Source organism: Mytilus edulis, chromosome 8, assembly GCF_963676685.1.
Source record: "Mytilus edulis chromosome 8, xbMytEdul2.2, whole genome shotgun sequence".
Taxonomy (NCBI): domain Eukaryota; kingdom Metazoa; phylum Mollusca; class Bivalvia; order Mytilida; family Mytilidae; genus Mytilus; species Mytilus edulis.
Genome location: NC_092351.1, coordinates 15,511,471 through 15,535,577, shown reverse-complemented (window position 1 = coordinate 15,535,577; position 24,107 = coordinate 15,511,471). Strand labels below are relative to the sequence as shown.

Below are 24,107 nucleotides of genomic sequence, written 5' to 3'. Positions count from 1 at the left end.
ATTCATACACCAATGAGACACAGTTATTCGATGGATATATACCCTAGAAAACGTTATACACCACTGAGACACATTTATTCGATGGGTATATGCCCTATAAAACGTTTATACATCAATGAGACACTTATTCAATGGGTATAAAACCCTATATAACGTACATACACCAATGAGACACAGTTATTCGATGGGTATTAACCCTATATAACGGTCATACACCAATGGGACACATTTATTCGATAGGTATCAACCCTATATATCGTTCATACACCGATGGGACACAGTGTTTCGATGTGTTTATACCCTATAAAACATTCATACACCAATGAGACACAGTTATTCGATGGATATATACCCTATAAAACGTTTATACATCAATGAGACACTTATTCAATGGGTAAAAAACCCTATATAACGTACATACGCCAATGAGAGACAGTTATTCGATGGGTATTAACCCTATATAACGTACATACACCAATGAGACACATTTATTCAATGGGTATAAACTCTATATATCGTTCATACACCCAAAAGACACATTTATTCGATAGGTATCAACCCTATATATCGTTCATACACCAAATTGAATGGGACACAGCGTTTCGATGTGTTTATACCCTATAAAACATTCATACACCAATGAGACACAGTTATTCGATGGATATATACCCTAGAAAACGTTATACACCACTGAGACACATTTATTCGATGGGTATATGCCCTATAAAACGTTTTACATTAATGAGACACTTATTCAATGGGTATAAAACCCTATATAACGTACATACACCAATGAGACACAGTTATTCGATGGGTATTAACCCTATATAACGGTCATACACCAATGGGACACATTTATTCGATAGGTATCAACCCTATATATCGTTCATACACCGATGGGACACAGTGTTTCGATGTGTTTATACCCTATAAAACATTCATACACCAATGAGACACAGTTATTCGATGGATATATACCCTATAAAACGTTTATACATCAATGAGACACTTATTCAATGGGTAAAAAACCCTATATAACGTACATACGCCAATGAGAGACAGTTATTCGATGGGTATTAACCCTATATAACGTACATACACCAATGAGACACATTTATTCAATGGGTATAAACTCTATATATCGTTCATACACCCAAAAGACACATTTATTCGATAGGTATCAACCCTATATATCGTTCATACACCAATGGGACACAGCGTTTCGATGGATATATACCCTAGAAAACGTTATACACCACTGAGACACATTTATTCGATGGGTATATGCCCTATAAAACGTTTAAACACCAATGAGACACTTATTCGATGGGTATCAACCCTATATAACGGTCATACACCAAGTAGACACAGTTATTCGATGGGTATAAACCCTATATAACGGTCATACACCAATGACTCATTGAGACAGTTATTTGATGATAATAAACCCTTTAAAACTTTCATACATGAATGAGACACATTTATTCGATGGGTATAAACCCTAAATAAAGCAATGAGACACATTTATTTTATAGGTATAAACCCTATATATTGTTCATATATCAATGAGACACATTTATTCGATGGGTATAAACCCTATATAACGGTCATACACCACTGAGACCTATTTATTCGATGGGTATATACCCTATAAAACGTTTATACATCAATGAGACACTTATTCAATGGGTATAAAACCCTATATGACGTATATGCACCAATGAGACACAGTTATTCGACGGGTATAAACCATACATAACGTACATACACCAATGAGACACAATTACTTGATGTGTTTATACTCTATCAAACTTTCATACACCACTGAGACTGTTATTCGATGAGTATATACCCTATAAAACTTTCATACATCAAAGAGACACTGTTATTCGATGGGTATATACCCTAAGCAACGTCCATATACCAATCATACACATTTATTCGATGCGTTTAAACCCTATAAAACTTTCATACACCAATAAGACAGTTTTCGATGGATATATATCCTATAAAACGGTTATTCATCAATGAGACATGGTCATTTGATGGATATATTCCATATAAAACGTTAATACACCAATAAGACATCAACAACCCAGACCTACCGTGCACTCCACCACATACATAGCCCGTAAGAATAGAATCCCAAGAGGCAATGCAAGCAGACATCTTGGCAGAACGGCCTGATAATCCGTACTAGCCACACCATGGCAGTTGGAGTATGATGAAAGCCAAATGACACAGACCCAAATCTGTAAATAGGTATATCAGTCCGCAATATCCAGAGAGGATAGCTGGACATTAAAACACACATACCATCAAGACAGTTATTATATAGGTATAAACCATATATACCAATGAGACAGTTATTCAGTGGGTATAATGCCTATATAAGGTTGATATACCAATGAGACACAGATACTCGGGTATAAACCCGTTATAACATTCATACACCAATGAGACAACCTTTTCTCAGACATCTGGAACCTCATTGTAGATAGAGTTGATAGATGCAGAGCTGTATGAAGAAAATAATAAAAAAATATATTATAAAAGTATAACTAAATTCAAAAATAAAAACAAAAATGCATTTCAGTGTCCATAAATTTATTACATTTTACTTCAAAATGCTTTGTGATGTAAACTTAAATGTATTTATGTTGAATTCAAGTCAGATAATTTTTTTAAAAATTCTTTAGATAATTTGCTGAACTCCTCAGAATATGAAATATTTTTTAGTCACTCCTAAGGAATACGAAAATTAGACTTTACATCAACCTTTATAATGGAATTGCCATTCCACACACTATAAATGTATGTGTTAACAATGTGAGCGATGCTTGTAAAAAAAGAAACAAATTAAAAACATAGAAATTGTTAGCATGATATATTTTGAGTGGATATCTGCATCGTAGCGAGGACAAATAGATTTGATACTTTTCCCAAATATACAAATAAAGCAAAAAACTATGTTTGTACCTGTTATTTGTACAATAGTTAGCTGATTGCAGGATAAAGTGAGGCCTACACCTTTTATATCTTACATATGTCTTGGCTTGGTAGGCATCAAAACCAAGTGTAAAGATGATGGTCTAGCTGAGGATGTCAATGGTGGCCGGATCAGCTGCTGTACTGCTGGTATTTTTTGCAGTGCTGTTGTATTGGACATGAAAACAATGGGAAACAGCTGAAACAAAAATAACAAAGCTATAGATAATACACATAGGTAGCAAAATTAAAAACAGAATACTTGGTCTACTATTTCATGCATTGATCATCAATAAAATTCGTAAGGGTTCCACGGAACCCAGTGTCCCGCCTACTTTTGCTGTTAATCGCAGACTCAACAAAAATGAGGAAAAACATCAATAAAAATTTCCCTCTCGATACTGTCTTTTGATTGAAAGAAGCTTCCAAGTTTGATAAAAAATCCAGGATAGTTTATGAATCTAATAAATGTTTTATAAACTTTAACTGCAGACTGTATGTAATGTTAACTGGAAGAAAAACTAAGTCCATTTATAAGTAAAATACAGAAAAAGTGAAATTTAAAAAAAAAAAATTTACTTCTGAATAATATCTTATGATCAGAAACAAGATTTTGTCAAAGTTTGGTAGAAATCCAGGATAGTTTAAGAACATTATAAAAATTTTAAAAACTTAAACCACAGAGTGAATGTTTTGTTTCTGGCAAAAAATCTAAGTCCATTTATAAGTAAAATACGGAAAAGTGGAAATTTATTTTTACAAAATTTTCTTCTTGATTCTATCTTATGATCATAAACAAGCTTCTGTCCAAGTTTAGTACAAATCAAGGATAGTTTATGAAAGTTATTAAAATTTAAAAACTTTAACCACAGAGTGAATGTAATGTTTCCTCTCAGAAAAACTAAGTCCATTTATAAGTAAAATACGGAAAAAATAGAATTTTATTTTTACAAAATTTACTTCTGGATACTTTCTTATGATCATAAACAAGCTTCTGTCCAAGTTTGGTAGAAATTCAGTATAGTTTAAGAAAGTTATTAAAATTTCAAAAACTTTAACCACAGAGTGAATATTTGTGGACGCCGCCGACGACGACGGATTGTAGGATCGCTTAGTCCCGCTTTTTCGACTGAAGTCGAAGGCTTGACAAAAGAAGTTGACCAGTAATCATATGCAGAACAGAACTATAACTATTTGTTTAAAGGAAATATGTGCATTTTTCATTCATTATTTTGTACATAAATCAGGCTGTAAGTTTTCTTGTTTGAATGGTTTTAGATTTGTCATTTTGGAGCTTTTATAGCCCATTATGCAATATGGACTGTACATAGAAGATTAGGCTGGGACCTGTAGTTGTTAAATAATGTGTGTTAAATAAATGTGTAATTTTGTCTTTTGTGGAGAGTAATCTCATTGGAAATCATACCACATTTCCTCATTTTCATATTAATATATTTTTTAAACTTTTAAATCATAAAAATTATTTTGAGAAACTTTATACTATTCGGGTCCCTGTATGGATATTGAATAGTCTCTTTTCTGCATCCATACTCTACTTCCTCTGCTGTCGAGGCTGCAATCACCTGCTGCAGGGTAGATTTAACCCACAGGTCAGTTTTCTCTTTGAATTCTTCTACAATCTTAGAGAAATATTACAATAATACCATAAGAATAAATATACCTTTCTATAGGCAAAAAAAAAAAAATTAATATTGCCAAGCATAGATAACCCCTTAATGGTAATCTGTGATTTACATAATTTTTTTATGCATATCCTTTTGGTTTACATTTGTATACTTATGTGCTACTCTTTTATCATACTACATTATAGTGAAATTGATTGAAGCACCAGATTGTGATCATATGAATGGATTGTAAATTGCAATTATAAATATTTTTAAATAAACAGGTCTTAATGTTGAATTTTATACTTGCTTTATATGATTTAACAATTTAAGAGAACTGTTCAGCAAACAAATGTTTCCAGTCATAAGATTTATGAAGGAGCAACAAACAATTCTATTTCTATCTGTAATAGAAGGGTATAAAATAAAGGAAAATAAAAAAAATATATATTGTATTCTTACATATTTTGGAAATGGTACCATATTATCCACCATTTTCAACACTTCAGCCAGCTTCAGTACCACAGCCGTATCTTCATTTCTATAGAGGATAATGGACACTGCATTATAAATGCAACTTTCATTTGCTGTGAACTGGTAAGCTGTTCATTCCCCTATGGAAAGTGGTATACAGTCTTTATACCTAAAAAAAAAAAAGACATCTCTATAATATTACCCGATTTCCAAAGAATATTAACTATAAAGTTTAACAAAGCAAAATAAACAAGGATGTAGTTCTATCTTAATGCATGATTTAATGTAGGCTATGAAAAATTATTTTAAAATCTGCAGTTACATGCATGTTATCAACTCAAATTATATGCCTACTAGATGAAGGGATGGATGGACAGACGAACAAACGAACAGACAGATGGAAGGACGCACAGACCAGAAAACATAATGCCCCTCTACTATCGTAGGTGGGACATAAAAACATTTCAGACATATTTCCTTTAATATATTTGTAATTTATTATGTCATCCTGAACATGCATGAAATATTCACCACTGGATGTTTAGCAACAAATTTTCAATCAATCAATCATTTGTTTTGTGTTAATGGTATTTTTTTTTGCATGTACCCAACATTTATGTTTTAAATGGCCAATTTACAGCTTCTTTTTTCTGTACAGATATCTCCTGTTGCTGTAACAGTTAAAGACTTCTTTAAAAATAATTTGACAGTTCATTAGATTTTCTGTATCATGTTGTTAACCAAGCTTTAAACAATAAGTTTGCTCTGAGTAAAGTTATCAATTATTAAATAAACTTATTCTAAAAGGATAAAAATTTAACACTTAAGGAGGCTCGCGGGTACAAAAATTTATACGTGAAAAGGATATACATTATAATTTCTTATTATTGTCATTTGATGAACTTTGGTCAACCATATTCAAAATTGTATGTGAGCAAATCAGTATGTTTTAACACGTCGTGTGTCATATAGCGTAACAACAATTCAGATCAAAATTTTAAATTGTCGTTTGGTACACACTACTTACATTTAAGATGACATTAGGAAACCAATCCGTTTAGAAATACTCCTTTATTTTGATACAATATATACCTTCTGAATAAACATTCGGCTATATGATGAGGTAACAGCTTCACAACATCATCTTAGGGTATTACCAAATTCCCTTCAAGATCATGACCTATCCGTCCATCTAACTGTAAACCCCCCAAAAAAGAAACTAAATTAAAGTATGACCAGGTTAACTTTAAAGATAATCAAGGGGTCGTCATCACGAAATTTCTATGAAATTGGGTTTGAATTATTAAACTATGATCTCATCTGAAATATTCTATAAAACCGATCACGTTTCGCTAAGAAATGTTACGACTGTATTTGGTTAAGAGAAAAAATAAACATTTGTCTTTCTCATTACAAATTTTATTTATTACACTATTAGTTATAACTTTATGATATGGTACAAAATTTAATAAAAAAAAATTGATTAGGTTTGGCCCCAGATGACTTTTAAAATATCTATTTCATTGAAAAAGCTCCAAATAATCTCCCTTTGATGCAAAAATGCATTTTTTGGCAATAAAACTGAAATATCTTTTTTAACTCATCGGTGACCTATATTTTTTATTATTGTTTTCAAATAAGCTGTACACAAACCAAATAATTTAAAAATTTAAGCGATTTATGTAATTAAGTTCTTTTTTTATTTCGATATTACCTCTATTTCTCCTATTAGTACAACAGAAAAAAAGGACAAATCCAGTGTAATTCATTGGTTGTCTTCTGATATCATATTTGTATCTTGTTTTGTACAGGAATTTTATGTTTATCATTTGTCATTTCAGGGACTTTCATGGCTGGATAAGTGTAATGGGTTTTGCTCATTGTTGGAGATAGAAAAGTGAACTGTTGTTAACTACTATATCATTTGGTCTCTTTGAAATACATACATTTTTACTTTTCTACATTGGCTAGAGGTATAGGGGGAGGGTTGAGATCTCATAAACATGTTTAACCCCGCCGCAATTTTGCGCCTGTCCCAAGTCAGGAGCCTCTGGCCTTTGTTAGTCTTGTATGATTTTAAATTTTAGTTTCTTGTGTATAATTCGGAGTTTAGTATGACGTCCATTATCACTGTACTATTATGCATATTTTAGGGGCCAGCTGAAGGACACCTACGGGTGCGGGAATTCTCGCTACATTGAAGACCCATTGGTTGCCTTCGGCTGTTGTTTGCTCTATGGTCGGGTGGTTGTCGCTTTGACATATTCACCATTTCCTTTCTCAATTTTAATGAATAACTTTAATTATTTATGAAAAAATAAAAGTTCCTTAACCTAGACAGACATAAAAAAAAAAAAAACCTGTATTGAATTATCTTCATATCGAACATGTGTTTACCCCTCTGGTTCTTGCCCTTTCTCCTGTCCTGTCTTGAAAAATAATGCCCCCTTGTTCTTCATCCGTCTCCTGCATTTCCTTGTCCCCTTCTCATATTTTCTAAGGCTCTATTGGATCATGGTTGACAGTTTCTACACATTCTTCTTCAGTACCATTTATATACTAAAAGATATTCAATAGAAATTTGCATTACGACTGATTGATGTGACTACAAAAGTTGATGGTGTAAAAGATAAGTAAAATAATGAGTATTATTTGTAACACTGTCTATCAAAAGATTATGCCCATGGAATAGACCAATTCTAAAAGAACAATTAAACCCAAAGAGCCTGTATCTTAAAAAGAAATATGTAAATATCAGAAATATAGGCAAAACATTACAAAGGATTAAATACCAAAGGGAAAAGATATGGGTCATTATGCTGATGTTTTCTAAGCCAAAGGCTTTCAATCCTAGAATGTATATAAACTGCAACCAAGTGCAAAAATTTCATGAAAACAGACAAGCCAATAAGCTGCATCATATCCCCCTTTATCGAGGTTAAATAGAAAGTTATAACATCCTATCAGTAAGTCATGTAAGTTATAATGGTAAACCATTAAAATTGTGCTATTTAAAAATGTTTTCAAGTTACAAGGATATAACAATGAAAACCATACATTATTAATTCTTAAAAAAAAAGAAAATACATAAAAATAAATTGTGTCATACTAGATAGAGAAGTGATTGGTTTAGCTGATTTGGATATCGGAGTTCTCATGATGCCAACATGCAAATCATAGACGTTAGTTTCCAGCACAGAAGAGTATGGTATTGATACAATATTATTGTCTGCAGCCTGATCTGGAGTTTTGTCTGCCTCTGAAAAACAAGCACTGTATCAGTATCATAAAACTATGGTTTAACAGCTCTAATTACAATATGCCACTTGGTTTTCCCTTCAACTAAAAAGACTCATTTCACTAACCATAAATATTAATACATCTATTTTTCTATATTTGAGATATTGCAACATGTACCCATGTGTACATTATGCAGTAAAATCAAGCTAATTGCTTAAAAGGGGTCCAGTAGTTGAACAGTGAAACATAACTTATGTGGAACAATAAAAATGTGAAGCAGAACAAAAGGAAAAAAATATGCATGAAGAAGGATATGTAATATAAACATATTAGTTAGTGTTCTCGTTTGAATTGTTTTACATTGTCATATCGGGGCCTTTTATAGCTGACTATGCGGGTATGGGCTTTGCTCATTGTTGAAGGGCGTACAGTGACCTATAATTGTTAATGTCTGTGTCATTTTGGTCTTTTGTGGATAGTTGTCTCATTGGCAATCATACCACATCTTCTTTTTTATATATTCTGTAGGTTTACCATTAAACTGCATGCCAAGAAGTATATCTTTGTACGTCTTTGTCACATGCTAATTTTGAACCAACATAAACTTCATCTGTACTGAACCTGAATATAATACAAAAAACATATATATCTTTTCAATATATCAACATTTGCTGTTTAAATCTATCACAGTTTAATAAGTTAATACTCGAAAAGCAAAGAAACTCTTTTAAAAGTACAAATGTATTAAAATGTAAAATTTAAAAAAAAGAAAGTTGAATTTATAAATAGCACAGGTCTACTGAAATTATTACATTTAAAAATTGACCATATATATGTCTATTTCATTTATCATATTTTAACTCTAAAATAGATCTTTCTAACAAGCGGATGTTTGTTTGTCTTTCATGAGATTCTTGCAGAGAAACTCTTAATTGGAGACCCTTCAATAATCTATCAATATTTTTTCAGGGTTGGTTACTTTTACTATGGTTAATAAGTCCATTTAATGTAATAATTCATGTGGTAATATTTGTTTAAGACATGGCATGATAAAAGTTAATCAGAGAAAAAATGTCTCAAATATATGATTACAGATACATACCAGTTGATACAACATGCACAATGGCATTATTAACAACAGCCATACAAATAATAGCATATTCTGGATATTCATCTTTGAAATTCTCCACCTAAAAGTATAACATACTAAATTCAAGTAATCAAGAGCGATACTAAGGAAAATTATATAAGAAAAAAACACTTTTTACATTTATAAAAAACAAGAATGTGTCCCCAGTACACGGATGCCCCTGGGCACTATCATTTACTATGTTCAGCGGAGCGTGAAAATGGGGGATAATCTCTTACTTGGCATTAAAATTAGAAAGATCATATCAAATGGAACATGCATACTAAGTTTCAAGTTGATTGGACTTCAGCTTCATTAAAAACTACCTCTACCAAAAACTTTAACCTGAAGTGGGACAGATAGACGAATGGACAAACGAACGAACAGACGGATGCACAGACCAGAAAACATAATGCCCATAAATGGGGCATAAAAATAATATTTGAATAACTGTAAAATACCTGTAATAAGTTATTTTGAATTTTGAAAGCATTTAAAATAAATTTAAACAGTGATAAATATTCCATATAAAATACACTATGAATATACTACATGTACTAAGTAGCATAATGTAGGATAACTAGAGACAACTTTAATTTTTTAAATATATAATCTCTAACTCAACAGATTTTTCTCTCTCTCATACTATAACCATCACCATGATTTATCTACTACTCATGTGATCTTCTATATTGATACTGTTTATCTATTATTTCCATTTTATGAAAAATAATATGTAAATAAATATGCACAAATTAAAGTTTACACACATATAGGACTAAAACATTTTAATTGGCTTGACTGACTATGTAAAGTTACTAAATTTAAGTCAAAATAGAATCTTAAAGAACTAAATACACAAAACATTACAGTTTTCTTTTCAACACTTGGGAAATTGACATCTCTGAAATCTTTACAGAATTAGAAAAATGATGCAGCTTGTATAATTATTTTCAGACTGGAATAAAAGTAAAATGATATTATAACATATATAGCATGTTAAATATATATGAATACATATATATATATCAAACAGGTAAAGACTTGCTTATTACATATCATAAATTGAAGTGTACTGTATCATAATTATAGTATCCTTCGTAAGAACTATTGTTAGCTATCATTCAAATAATTGATATAATTTTTTATTTTTTACAGTCTACTACATGTTTTACATCATTATTTTTTTTACTGTAAAACAATTCCTTTACCAATTACCAATTTGATTCTGTAACTACACACTTTTTAAACAAATAACTTCCCTTGGTCAATCGTAATCTGGTATTTGACCACTCAGCTTAAGTTGAAAGTGATATATTAACGTTTTAACAAATTTAAAATCTATCAAAAGTATTTAGCTTAACACAAAGTTAAATGTTTTTAAATGATTCGAAAAACTTAATGGTTACCCACAAAATGCACAGATATGTTTGCTTTTTCTACTAGATCTCCATTGCCATTAAACATTAATATACTCCTAAGGGAGGCAACCAAAAAAGTAGTCTCTAATTACAGGAATTGGAAAACAGACTAATGGTCCATGGTCTTGTTTCTTTGTGGTATAAGAGTCTATGAAGTGTTATTTACAGATTTATAGGTCCATGGTCTCATGTGTAATATGTATTAATGAGACCATAGCATGTTATTTACTGTCTATTTGGTCCTTAGTCTCATGTTTCTTTGTGGTTTAAAAGTCCGAGATATGTTTAGGTCCAAGGTCTCACGTGTAATATGCATTAATGAGACCATGGCATGCCATTTACAGTTTTGTTTGGTCCAGGATCTTATGTTTATTTGTGGTTTAAATGATATGCTTATGACAGATATATAACATGTACATGAATAGGTCCTTGGTCTCATGTGTAATATGCGTAATATGAGACCATGGCATGTTTTTGAGTCTAATTGGTCCAGGGTCTATCTTTATTGTGGTATAAGAGTCCATGATGTGTTAATAACATGAATTATGTCTATGGTCTCATGTGTTAATAGATGTGTTAATTATAAGTCCATGGTCTCATGGATTATATGTATAAAAGAGATTATGGTGTGTCTAATTGATCCATGGTCTTCTGTTTCATTGTAGTTTAAGAGCCCATGATGTGTTGATAATAGCTACATAGGTCTTCTGTTTTATTATGGTCCATGATGTGTTAATAACATAAATTGTATGTATAGGTCCTTGGTGGCATGTTTAATGTGTATAAAAGAAACCATGACATGACAATTCATTGATGACTAAGTTTGTATCTGTATATATGCAATTACCTTACTAGGAAATAAGTTTCTCAGAATTTAATTATAAATTAAAGTGTAACAATGCAGCCAAGAATTTTATTTAATTTATATAAATTTAGCAAGTATTCTGTATTTAATTTTAATGGATATAAAATATATATATCTCGTTCATTAATGTATCATATACATATCATACATGAAAATAGGGCGAACGGACTATCACATGCTTTTATTTTGACTTAGTTACGCTATCAGCATCCCCCTTTTTAAGAAGTACAAAATAAGACGTAAAACAGTAATTATTATTTCATTGCAAATAACTCGAGTACTGCGGTATTGTAACGATAATATAGAATTACTTTAAAAGTTAAAAAGTAAAAACTTTTAAAGGGGCACTAGCTGTCAAATTCATGGTCACCGATTTGACTCAAATTCTCATATTTGATTTATAACTATGTAAAACATTTATCCAAACTATCAAAAGTCTAAAATAAACAGTTAACAGAGCATGGGGTAGATAATATTTAGATTCGTTTCGTGTGTATTTTAGTCCAGACGCCATCTAATTAACTATCGATTTGACCTAATATGACCATATAAGCGATGTAAACATAAATAAAGATATGAAAAGATTAAAACAACACGTGCAATTAGATTTTTATAGGTGTGTTTGATTTTATTTTATAGATTAAAAATAGATGGTTCTCATTGCTTTTAACCGTATATGAATGATTTTATGTGCATCGAATTAATAATCAAATGATTTACCGTAGTTTCACTTTTATTGTTGACATTCTTTTTCTTTAAATAACCAGTACACGTACAATGCATGCATTGTCAATCTCTAGCATTGGGTTAAATTGAAGTTCACATGAATACAGATTTAAAGAGGTCGACTCATTCACTTGCAAGTGAATTACTAATTATCAATGTTTCTTAGCGTAATTTGACAAAATTTAACCTTTTTGGCTGCAAAAAGCAAATTGTTATTTCACTATTTCACTTTCATTATTGATTGAACCAAAAAAATCAAACTTTAGATTTTTTATATATCTCGTAGCTAGTGCCCCTTTAATATTTCCTGCAAAGAAATATTGTATCGTAGTTCCAAATTCATTTTGTAGTTTACAATCAAATTGAAATATCCGCATTTCCGGTTTCTATTTAAACTCGAAAGATGCATGTTGCATAGCATGGATTTGCTAGATAAAGTAATTAGAAACCTTTTCATTTGACAACGTTTGCTTTACAAATCTTTTTAACCTTTTACATAACCGGGCCCTTTTACCCGTACTACTCGTTTTGTCGTTGCTGCAAACCAGCCATACCGGTAATGGGTTCATGACTTCTGAATTTGAGTGTCCGTGAAAAATAAGCTCCACATGATTTTTAACAATTACCAAAAGTAGCAAGAAAACTACATGGGGACCTTTGTGATAGCTATTGGTCATGCTCGACTAAGGTAAATGGAGGGGGCATGAGGGCTTGGCCTTTGAAGGGTTACAAACGGCAATTATTGAAAAAATATATACATGTACTTCTATATATAGTATTTATAATGAAAATTCAAATAAATATAATTTAAATAAGCAATGAATTAGCATGTTCACCTATCCTTATATGGAGGGATGAAATACTTTCGATCGCGCTACACTGTACGGTGTAGATACATTTTATGATTGTGAAAGTTCCTCCATCGTTCAATTTTCATCCATGGAGATCTCTGTATCAGGGAGAAGAAACTCCGTGCGAATGAACCTAGGGCGAACGATCCCAATACCTGGTTGGATACCCCTTAAACTGGACCCCTGTTGTGTTCACTTATCGCTACACTGACAACAGGTATGGCCTAAATCCCGTGGTCAGAATTCTGACCACGGGATTTGATAATTCGACGAGACTAGTGCATCATGTGCTATGTTTATTATGTGTTATACTAATATGAAATCAAACAAGAAATTAGCACATTTATAACCCTACTGAGTTCTTAAGGGAATAAAAGATACCGACTCAGTTTGTCAAGAACATGTTAACACGCCCGTTGGTCATTTATCTGCTCTACCACCACGGGGTTAATTAACAGATACTTATTTATTTTGCGGCATCACAGTATTAACATTTGAGGTCAATTTCCTATCACTATAATTGGTCAATTTTATTAGCGAATCGTTGAATTTGTAAAACTCGTCCAATTAATGCCAATGTGACAGTGGCACAAACCCGTTCCTTCGGTGCAAAGCTATAAATGGAACGGCGGACCAGTTTAGGATACCCCTTCCCCATAATATTTCATTGAATTTAGTTCCGCATTTGAAGGCCTTTGAATAATTTAAATAAGAAGACATTTAAATTTAAAGACATTTGAAGGAGTATAATGACATCATGTAAGTCACCTAATTTCTAAGATATTATTAGTGAAACAGATGACAAGAATATTCTTTCGGTAGCCATCAAAATAATTTGACGATTTTCGACCAGGACGACAGGAGTCGGTCCCCCGAAGGCTGGATCCTTCGATGCACCGCAACTTCATTTAATTTCAAGTGTTATTTGACAAAAAAGAGTATGTTTTACATGAATGTGTAAAAAGAAGTATTACCAATACCAGACAGATAGGTTGTATTGCATGCATTAACCTACAAAATAGTTTTTGTTGTTCTCTGTTACCGCCATCGGGTCGCCATAGTACACTTTCTATGCCTTCACATAGGAGATCAATGCTTCATACAGAGGCTACTCGTCATACATTTATAAGACACACCCCCAACGAATCAAACCAACGCTTATAAAGTAAATAATAATCTGATTGGTTCCAACGTTTTGGAACATGAACACCCTCTAATAAAAAAAGTTAAAAATGAAGGCATCACTATAGCCATAGCAGGCAAAATATATATGCTTGATACTAAGAATAACTTTACAGGGACACTCAATAACAGCTGTTGACACGAATAAGTTCAGCAGATATAAGTTTCCTTAGTAAGAATGATACAGGATGGCCAAACATCAAGACAGAAATATCGTTGAGTGGCAGACAAGACTTACCATTTCTCAGCTATAATAGTTCAATTGTGCAACTCGTCGTTGAAAGGATATAACTGCAACTTATCAGTCCTCAGATAGAGAGTAAGATGTAAGATGTCTCAAAGATTGTGGAACTGATTCATTTGCAAAGCCTACATTGAATGTCCCTGTAAACCTTTTTATAGTAACGAGCTCTTCAATCTTTTCTAGTTACTTTGACTCATCATCACGGCTAAAAGACATGGCCTGTTACAGAACTTCCCCAACATATTCGTTGATATTCCGGAGAAAGACACAACTTTTCATGTGTGCTTGCATATCATCTATGGCAGCTAGTATTAAATTTTTCAGAAGTGTTGTATTAATCATTCATTCCATGACAACTCATATTTACTAAGAACGTTTACTGTACAATTTACCAATATCATCAATTTCAAATATTAAAACAATATCTGTTCCATAGTGTGAGCCGTCACTGTTTTCTATTAATTTGGCGAGCCCCATTCCATTGATAACAGATTCTTGACTTTTTTCTGTGTCTCGAATTCTGTCTTATTGCCCTGTCGTGCAGTTTTAACAAACATGTAGCATGATATCTGCTCCTGAAATATTAATCTTCAGCACTGAGTCTTGATAAAAGAACAATGGTTAGTAGTTCAAGTGACAGTCACGTACTATATTGTCGATGCTTCATGATGATATTCAGATACCTCATCACTATGAAAAAAAAATTCCTGCAATCATATTGTTCTTGTTAATTCATCACAATTTTCAATCCGTGACTCATCTTAGACTTTTTTTAGTTTTTCTTGACAAAATTTATTTTTATCTTAAGATTTGCTTTGACAGGATAAGTACTTTTTGCCTTGTGATTCTCCCATTACATTGCCTTCATCAACTTGGAACAGTGGTATGCTTACAGAAGATGACTGATTACCAGCTCAAATGTCTATGTCTGCTCTTTTTGTATTTGATTGACATTGTAAATCCTCATGTGTCCTCTCTTGGCGTTACGGAATTCAACATACAGTGGTCATAACTTATATTGTATATACGCTTTTTTTTATTGTAAAAAAGTAACTAAGCCCTACATGCTAAACTGCAATTAAAAGAATTTACGCATATTTTCTAAATACATTTTTTAGTTAACATATGCATGCCTTATTTCAGCACTTGGTGAATATATCCTATATAAATAGCAACAGTCATATAAATAAATGATAAGAAAAACTAGTTGTAAATGCATATAAAACTTAGTATTAATTCCAAAACAATTTAGGAAAGCGAATAATGATATATTTGAAATTTACGTTTCCAAAATGGTCACCATTCAAGATGGCCACCTAATACTTCAATAGTCCTCAGTTGATATCCTTTGTCATAAAATATACGAAAGTTTATCAAAATTGGTAATGTAATATATTTTTCATATTTTTTTTTTTTTTTTTTTTTTTTTTGGACATGCTTTCGAAATGGCCGCCCAGAGCAGCCATTTTGATTTTCTGAATTGGGTCCATAGCTATAAATGTTAGTTATGACCTCAACTAACACTCTGCCACATTTTATGCTTTTACCACAATCTGAGCAATCGTTTCACAAATCGACTGGACTATCAGTACAGATTTTACAAAAACATGATACTATTCAAAATTTGTATACTAACGCGTTAAAAGTGTTGGTATTGTTTTGTTTCATGAAAAAGAATGGTCAACGTATAAACAAGTATTTTGTCTTAAGTAGGGATAAATCCTACTTAGTAAAGAATGACTCCGATTCAAACAAAAGATTCACTGACACTGACATTATCAAGATGCTTGATTTCTTGAATGAAAACATAGTTCTTACATTGGGAGGACGTATTTTTCTACAAACTCTTATAAAGAAATCCTTTAACTTTACTTTTTGCTATTTACATGTAAATGATTTTCTCTCACTAAATAATTCAAAATGTGGCTACTATGTTGAACGCATCTATCCGCTCAAACTAAAAATAACTGATAAAAACGATACAATTAAGTCTGCCTCATATCTTTATAACATCTAGAAATTGACAATGAGGTTCGGTTGAAAACAAAACTTTACGACAAAAGAGATGAGTTCAGCTACCCAATTGTGAATTATCCATTTCTATGTAGAAACATTCCAGCAACGCCTGTATTCGGAGTATATAACTCCTAATTGATAATATATTCCCGGGCTTGTGCTTCCTAGCAGGATTTCCTTGATAGAGGATTAATGCTCACAAGGAAGCTATTAAACGAAAAGTTCCAAATAGTGAAGTTGAAATCACCTCTTCATAATTTTTTACGGACGCCATCACATGTTGATTGACCTTTATGGAATATCTGTTTCACAAATGATATCGGATATGTTCCTTAATTTAAAAAAAGAAGATGTGGTATGATTGCCAATGAGACAACTGTCCACAAGAGACAAAAATGACACAGACACCAACAACTATAGGTCACCGTACGGCCTTAAGTCGTAACTACAATCCCGTTCCCTTTTCACGAATGTATAATGTTTGTAACCGACCAAATCAATTGCGGAAGTTGGTTGTCGGTGTTCTCTACACAATTCTCACAGTTAAAAGACAGACTTTCTGACAATGGTAAGTTAACAGCTTGGGAATCTGAAGTAAATGTTACGGACGCCATCGCGAGTTGGTTTACAGTTATGGAATATTCGTTTCACAGAAGATATCGGATATGTTACTTATGTCGTAACTACAATCCCGTTCCCTTTTTTTTATGAATGTGACCTACCTAATAAGACTAGTAACCGGTTTTGTCATAATATGAGCAACACAACGGTTGTCACACGTGGACCACGATCGGATTATCCTTCCGAAGTACTGAGATCACTCCTACCCCAATTTTCTTTTGTAGCGAGGGGAATGTCCGTGTTGATAAGTTTTCTATGTTGTTTCTTGTGTACTAATATTTGTCTATTTTCTTCTCTTTTTATTTTATCTATGTCGTTGTCAGTTTATTTTTGATTTATGAGTTGGATTGTCTCTCTGGTATCTACATGTATCGCCCTTCTTTTAGGTGCTCTTACTGATGTCATTAGATCAGCAAACCAAATAAGACAGATCGTGATTTATACCAAGGATCCAAGACGACAAATGTATATATAACAAAAGTAAACTACAAAAAATATAATACAAACTAATAACTAATAACCATTCTATAACAATAAATGTAAAACAATTTATTATCATTTTTATCTAGAATGGCTTGTAATCTATTCCAACCAAAACTAATAAAATAATACCAAGAATAAAAAAAAAAAAAAAAGATATTATTATTTTTCTATGCATCATGCAATCTGCTCTTTTATATCATTTTTCATATTTTTTGGCTTCATCCTGAAACGACTCAATATGAATTAATAAAAACTGCATATCATATAATAGAAGTAAAACGTCGTTGTTTTTCTAAAAACAACCACATGCGAAGATATGGTAGGTTCATTGAATACCACCACATTGGATTGTAATTTAATTTACAGTACTAAATCGGTCTATTTCTTTGCGTCTATTTACAGGCTTTGAGAACTATTTACAATATAATTGTGTGCAACCCTTCAGCTTTATCTAATAAAATAAAAAATAATCAAATTTATGGCATTATAAAGACCATTTTAACTAATATCAATTTTTGTTTAAATTAGCCATACTAAGGTGTATAACTCATGTTAAAAAGAAATGTAAAAGAATTTGTATATGTTACTTATAGCTAGAAAGCCAGTTCGTCACGATCTTATGTTAGCTTTTTAAGCGCATATTCATAAAAAAGAATGGCCAACGTAGATACAAGTACCCTGTGTCAGAGAGATATAAATCATACTAATTAAAAAGCCGATCTGATTAAAAAAAAAATTCTCTGAACTGACACTATCAAGATACTTGATTTCTTGGTTTAACAACTTATTTGTTACAATAAGAGGACGTGTTTTTTTCAGAAACAATCGGCATTCTGATGGAACCAACTGTGCCCTCTTCTTGTCGGCTTGTTGTTTTATTAATAAGAGACTGACTTCATACAGGAACTTCTAAGTAAGATGGAAAATAAGTAAGCAGTATCCTTTAACTTTACTTTCTGCTATATTCTGGTGACAATTTCTGAACGCTTCTATCCCCTCAAACGTTAATTAAAGTATGGAACATATACAGTTAAGTCTGACTTATATCTGAACCTACAGCTAGCAATTGACAATTAGAGTCGGTTGAACAAAAAACTTTACAGGAAATGAGATGATTTCAGCTTCCCAATTGTGAACTTTCCATTTCTATGTAGTATCAATCAAAGCCTGCATACGGGGTATATATCTGCCAATTTGTAAAATATTCCCGGGCTTGTATTTCCTATCATGATTTCCTTAATAGATGGTTGCTGAAAACAAAGAAGCTATTAAAGAGTTCCAAATAGCAAAGTTGTAATCATTCCTTCGTATATGTTACGGACGCCATCACAGGTTGGTTGAAATATCCGTTTCATGTATGAAAGCGGATATGTTTCTAATTTCGTAACCACAATATTTTCACCTTTTCACGAATGTGACCTACAAAAATAGACTTATTACCAGGTTTGTACTAACATGAGCAACACGAAGGATGGAATATGTGGACCAGAATCTGCCTACACCTCTGGAGCACCTGAGATCACCAACGGTTTATGATGGGGTTCGTGTGGCTTAGTCTTTATGTTTCTTTGTTGTGTTTTGTATACTATTATGTGTCAGTTGGTTTCGTTCTTTTTATTAGCCATGGCGGGAAATGAATCCTGCAAAACACAAACTTGTATCACTCATTTTCGCATATCTTATAACAAGATCAATTTAATGAATCTTGTTATGTTTACATACTTATGTACTCTTTTAGTATATGTATCTACCTTAAAGCTGTGATATCGTTATAGGATAGTAATTTGATTTGTATGTATAGATAAATAAACTCATCATAGATACCAGGACCAAATTAATTTTATATATATGTCAGACGCGCGTTTCGTCTAAAAAAGACTCATCAGTGACGCTCGAATCCAAAAAGTTATAAAAAAAAAAAAAAAAAAAAAAAAAAAAAAAAAAAAAGTCAAATAAATTACGAAGTTGAAGAGCATAGAGATCCGAAATTTCTAAAACGTGTTTCCAAATACAGCTAAAGTAATCTATGCCTGAGGTAGAAAAGCCTTAGTAATTCAAAACATTAAACATTTTGTAAACAGTTAATTTATAAATATAACAATATCAATGATAATTCATGTCAGCACAAAAAGTGAGGCATATGGAAGTTATGTATCGTATTAGATAAAGGTCGGTAGGGAAGTACCATAAATGACCAAGTTTGTACACTTGTTAATTTAAGTTTCTAGATTTACACGCATCTTTGTGTTGCCATTGTAAGTAACAATGAACACTGGGTCATAATATAATCATGTCTATTAGGTTTTAACTCAATACCGTTTTTAAAACTCAGTGCATGGGTTCCCCTTTTCAATAATGTTGTTGGTCATGGAACAGTTATCTTTCTGTTATCATTAGTTGTCTAAAATACAGCCCTAGTGTGGTCAGTTTATTGCCTGAGTTTTCTGACACCTTTATTCTTTCATATTGTATGCATACAATTAAATGGAATTTATTGCTTACAATATGTTGTTATAAAGGGAGAAAGTTTGGTACCATTAAAACTTTTAATCTCGTTGCAAATGTTTGCACCTGTCCTAAGTCAGGAATCTGATGTACAGTAGTTGTCGTCTGTTTATGTAGTTCATACGTTATTCTCGTTTCTCGTTTTGATAAAGATTAGACCATTGGTTTTCCCGTTTGAATGGTTTTACATTAATAATTTTTTTGGACCCTTGCTTGCTGTTCAGTGTGAGACAAGGCTCTGTCATGAAGGCCATACCTTGATCTATAATGGTTTACTTTTATAAATTGTTTTTTGGATGCAGAGTTGTCTCATTGGCACTCATACCACATCTTCCTTTCTCTATATACTACTAATGATGACTAAATATCATTGTCAAATGGTAAAGTGAGGTAGTGGATAGTTACATATCGTTGTCTCTTAGGCATATACCTTTTTGAAATATTTTTCTTAACTAAAATTTTGGTATAATTGTGCAAATGGCTAAAAATAATACTCATTCCTCTAGATATAGGCGTAAGTAATCCCTGTTCAGTTATATCAAAAATGATACTTCGATATATGAATCAATAAAAGAATTGCTAAGGTGTGTGAAAATTACAAGCCACTTGGTAAGTAACTTATCATTCCGTTATAACTTTATAAGGTGTTATTTGTTTTCTCATGTTTCGTGAAAAAACAACTTCACACACAAAATATCTTGTTCAACACTTGTAAACGGATTATTCAGAAGAATTTGTTTCCCTTATAGTATTAAAATAAAAATGCGAATCAGGATGATATTATACAAACCCAGCCCCACACAAAATATATTTACACATAAAAAGGATAACTTAATAAATAAACTACATGGTCCCTAATGTGATAGTGGAAAAGAAAAAAAGTATATATATATTTTTTTCAAATCTCAGAATTGGCACGGGGTTCAAAATGGTAATGCAAGATTTTTTATCAAGTAACATTCTCGGTCAAATTCTAGTATCGATTCAAATCAAATTCTTGTACATGATTTTTTAACATACTAAAACAGAAATCAAATTTGCAAAGTACCTCAAAAAACAATTAACCATCGTTACATTTCTTGTATTTTAGACAATTTACCGTCGAGATAATTTCTAAAGGTTTTCGATGGTCAATGACCTGATGTGAACAAACAAATAAGTACAAAGATATGGCCGAGGACATGTAATTTGTGTTTAACTGCAATTGGCAATGAATACCATTATTTATTTGAATGCAATTCTTTATCAGTAAAAAATATCAGATATCAGCATATTCCAGAGTACTATGTGAAATATCCGAGTGAAGCAAAAATGAAAGGATTACTGTCATTGACTAATATTAACGTACTTAAAAATGTATCTTTATTCATTTCAAAGTTAACTAATATTAAAATATTATAATATAAAGTAAAGTAATTTTCTTTATACATGTATTTCATTTCTAAGTTGTTTTATTTATTTATTTAATTGTATGTGATTGTATTTTGTAATTTACCTCTTGTTTCACATGTCAATGTGACTGAGTGTTTTTGAAATAAAGCATATTGTATTGTATTGTACAAACATGCACATCAATACAGTATTTAGAACGACATGTGTATATATTAGAGATTTGTTTGACGTCCGTATTCACCGATGTTTTTTTTTATTTAGGGGCCAGCTACAGATAATCTCCGGGTGCGGGATTTTCTCGCTGCATTGCTGACCCATTAGTGGCCTTTGGCTGTTGTCCTCTCTTTAGTCGGGTTGATGTCTCTTTGATATATTCCCCATTTCCATTCTAAATAAGCTCGTCAACGGCACTTGATAAGCCTTCTTGAGGACGATTAGCAAAAATCTGTGTTATATCATTCGAAACGAAAAGGCTATTCTCTATAGGTTTGCACTTCTCAATGATATTAGTGAAAGATATTTTGTATAACATGTTAACTGATTCAATATTTAAAATAAAAGAAAATGCTCAATATAATGACCAACCAGTTCAGTTTTAAACATATATATTGATTATAATCAAATAGTAATTATAATTGAATATGAAATTAGGCTGGGTACCTGATGGGTAAGTACGGCCTTGGTCGAATATGACCTAAATAATATCGGTAACACCAGGTGTAATGTCATTAAATCATATACATTTTTAGTAGACTATGTATTTGACTACCAAGTATCATTACCTCGGGGAAATCCCTTCAAATGTATTATCTGTACAATTTTATAACATATCATCCAAGAACAATGTACCAAAGAAAGGTCAAATCAGGTCTCAATCATTTATTGCGAATAAATATAAATAAACTAAAACATACAACTTATAAAGATAACCTTATCGTTGACCGTTATGGAATAACCATTTCTCAAATAATATCGGATAAGTTCCGACATATGTAACTACAATCCCCTTCCCTTTAATGAATGTTACCTGCCGAATTAGACTATTTACCGGATTTGTTATAATATTAGCAACACGACGGGTGCCATATGTGGAGCAGGATCTGCTTAACCTTCCGGAGAACCGAGATCACCCCTAGTTTTTGGTGGGGTTCGTGTTGTTTAATAACGCCATTATGAACATATACGCTATCATCTGTGAAACGGATATTCCATACCGATCATGAAGTTCGTGATGGCATCCATACTCTTCATTGAAATAACTCTGTAGAAATTTGCTTAAGAAATATTATGCTTTTCAATATTGAAAATTTTGTCTAACTACTGTATATCCAATTTTTTTTAAATCTTTTTTTATCTTTTTTTCAGAGGGTCAAAGTATATATTTGTCAAAATTTTATGAAAATTTTAAGACCCAAAACCAAAATAGTTTTAATCAATGTGTTTGTAACCAACTTAGAAGTTGACATTATCCCTTCGTAAATTTTACGGACGCCATCAAGAGTTGGTTGACTGTTATGGAATAACCGTTTTCACAAATGATATCGGATATGTTCATTTCGAGCAGGATCTGCTTACCCTTCCGGAGAACTTGAGATCACCCCTAGTTTTTGGTGGGGTTCGTGTTGTTTATCCTTTAGTTTTCTATGTTGTGTCATGTGTACTATTGTTTGTCTTTTTGTCTTTTTCATTTTTAGCCATGGCGTTGTCAGTTTATTTCCGATTTATGAGTTTGACTGTCCCTTTGGTATCTTTCGTCCCTCTTTTATCGTGCCTTTACAAAACAATTGTAGAATACATTTGTAATTGAAGGCAAACACATACATGCATATAACTTCTAACAAGACTTGACGTATATAAGGACAAAAAAGTAAATCTCCCATGGGCAATGGTATTCGTAGGTTTTCCTGGGATTGGTTCATGGTCTATTCATTAAAAGAGACAACAACCCAGGTGTAGAGCAGTAAGTATCCCAAGGTCACTATAAGATCTTAAACACAGCGAAAAACATCCTGCATTAATGTAAAGCGTTTTAATTTATAAAGACTTCACTTCCATGACTAGAAATCAAAACGTCGTCATCTTTTCTCACTAAAGATTTAATCATGGTAATTGCTGCATGTCTTTGACCCAATCGAATCTTAAAAACATTCTTACGACCTACGAACAAAAGTTCAATAAAATGTTCAAATACCTGTTGTATTTCATATTTTCATATTAACTTTTTTTTAAATTCTATGGTTTGTGAACCGTAGTTCTAATTTCAACAGGTCATTTCTATATATAACTGTTACTCCTATTTATTTTATTTTTTTGTTTTATTTTTGGACGATTTTGACAATTGAATG

The 24,107-nt window shown here is 32.0% G+C and overlaps 1 long non-coding RNA gene across 3 annotated transcripts; it reads right to left on the bottom strand.

Moving 5' to 3' along the window:
- Positions 1–2,473: 2,473 nt before the first annotated feature.
- LOC139484913 (uncharacterized) lies at positions 2,474–14,481 on the bottom strand. 3 transcript variants are annotated; one of them, XR_011655190.1, is made up of 8 exons: positions 14,335–14,481; positions 9,430–9,517; positions 8,862–8,948; positions 8,197–8,346; positions 7,485–7,646; positions 5,076–5,256; positions 2,980–3,187; positions 2,474–2,518 (listed from the first exon to the last, which is right to left on the bottom strand). It is a non-coding gene; the product is annotated as an uncharacterized lncRNA (long non-coding RNA). The 3 variants fall into 3 exon arrangements; XR_011655189.1 differs by lacking the exons at positions 2,474–2,518; positions 2,980–3,187 and adding an exon at positions 4,521–4,628 and having other exon boundaries at positions 14,294–14,462; XR_011655188.1 differs by lacking the exons at positions 2,474–2,518; positions 2,980–3,187 and adding an exon at positions 4,521–4,628 and having other exon boundaries at positions 14,335–14,458.
- Positions 14,482–24,107: the final 9,626 nt, after the last annotated feature.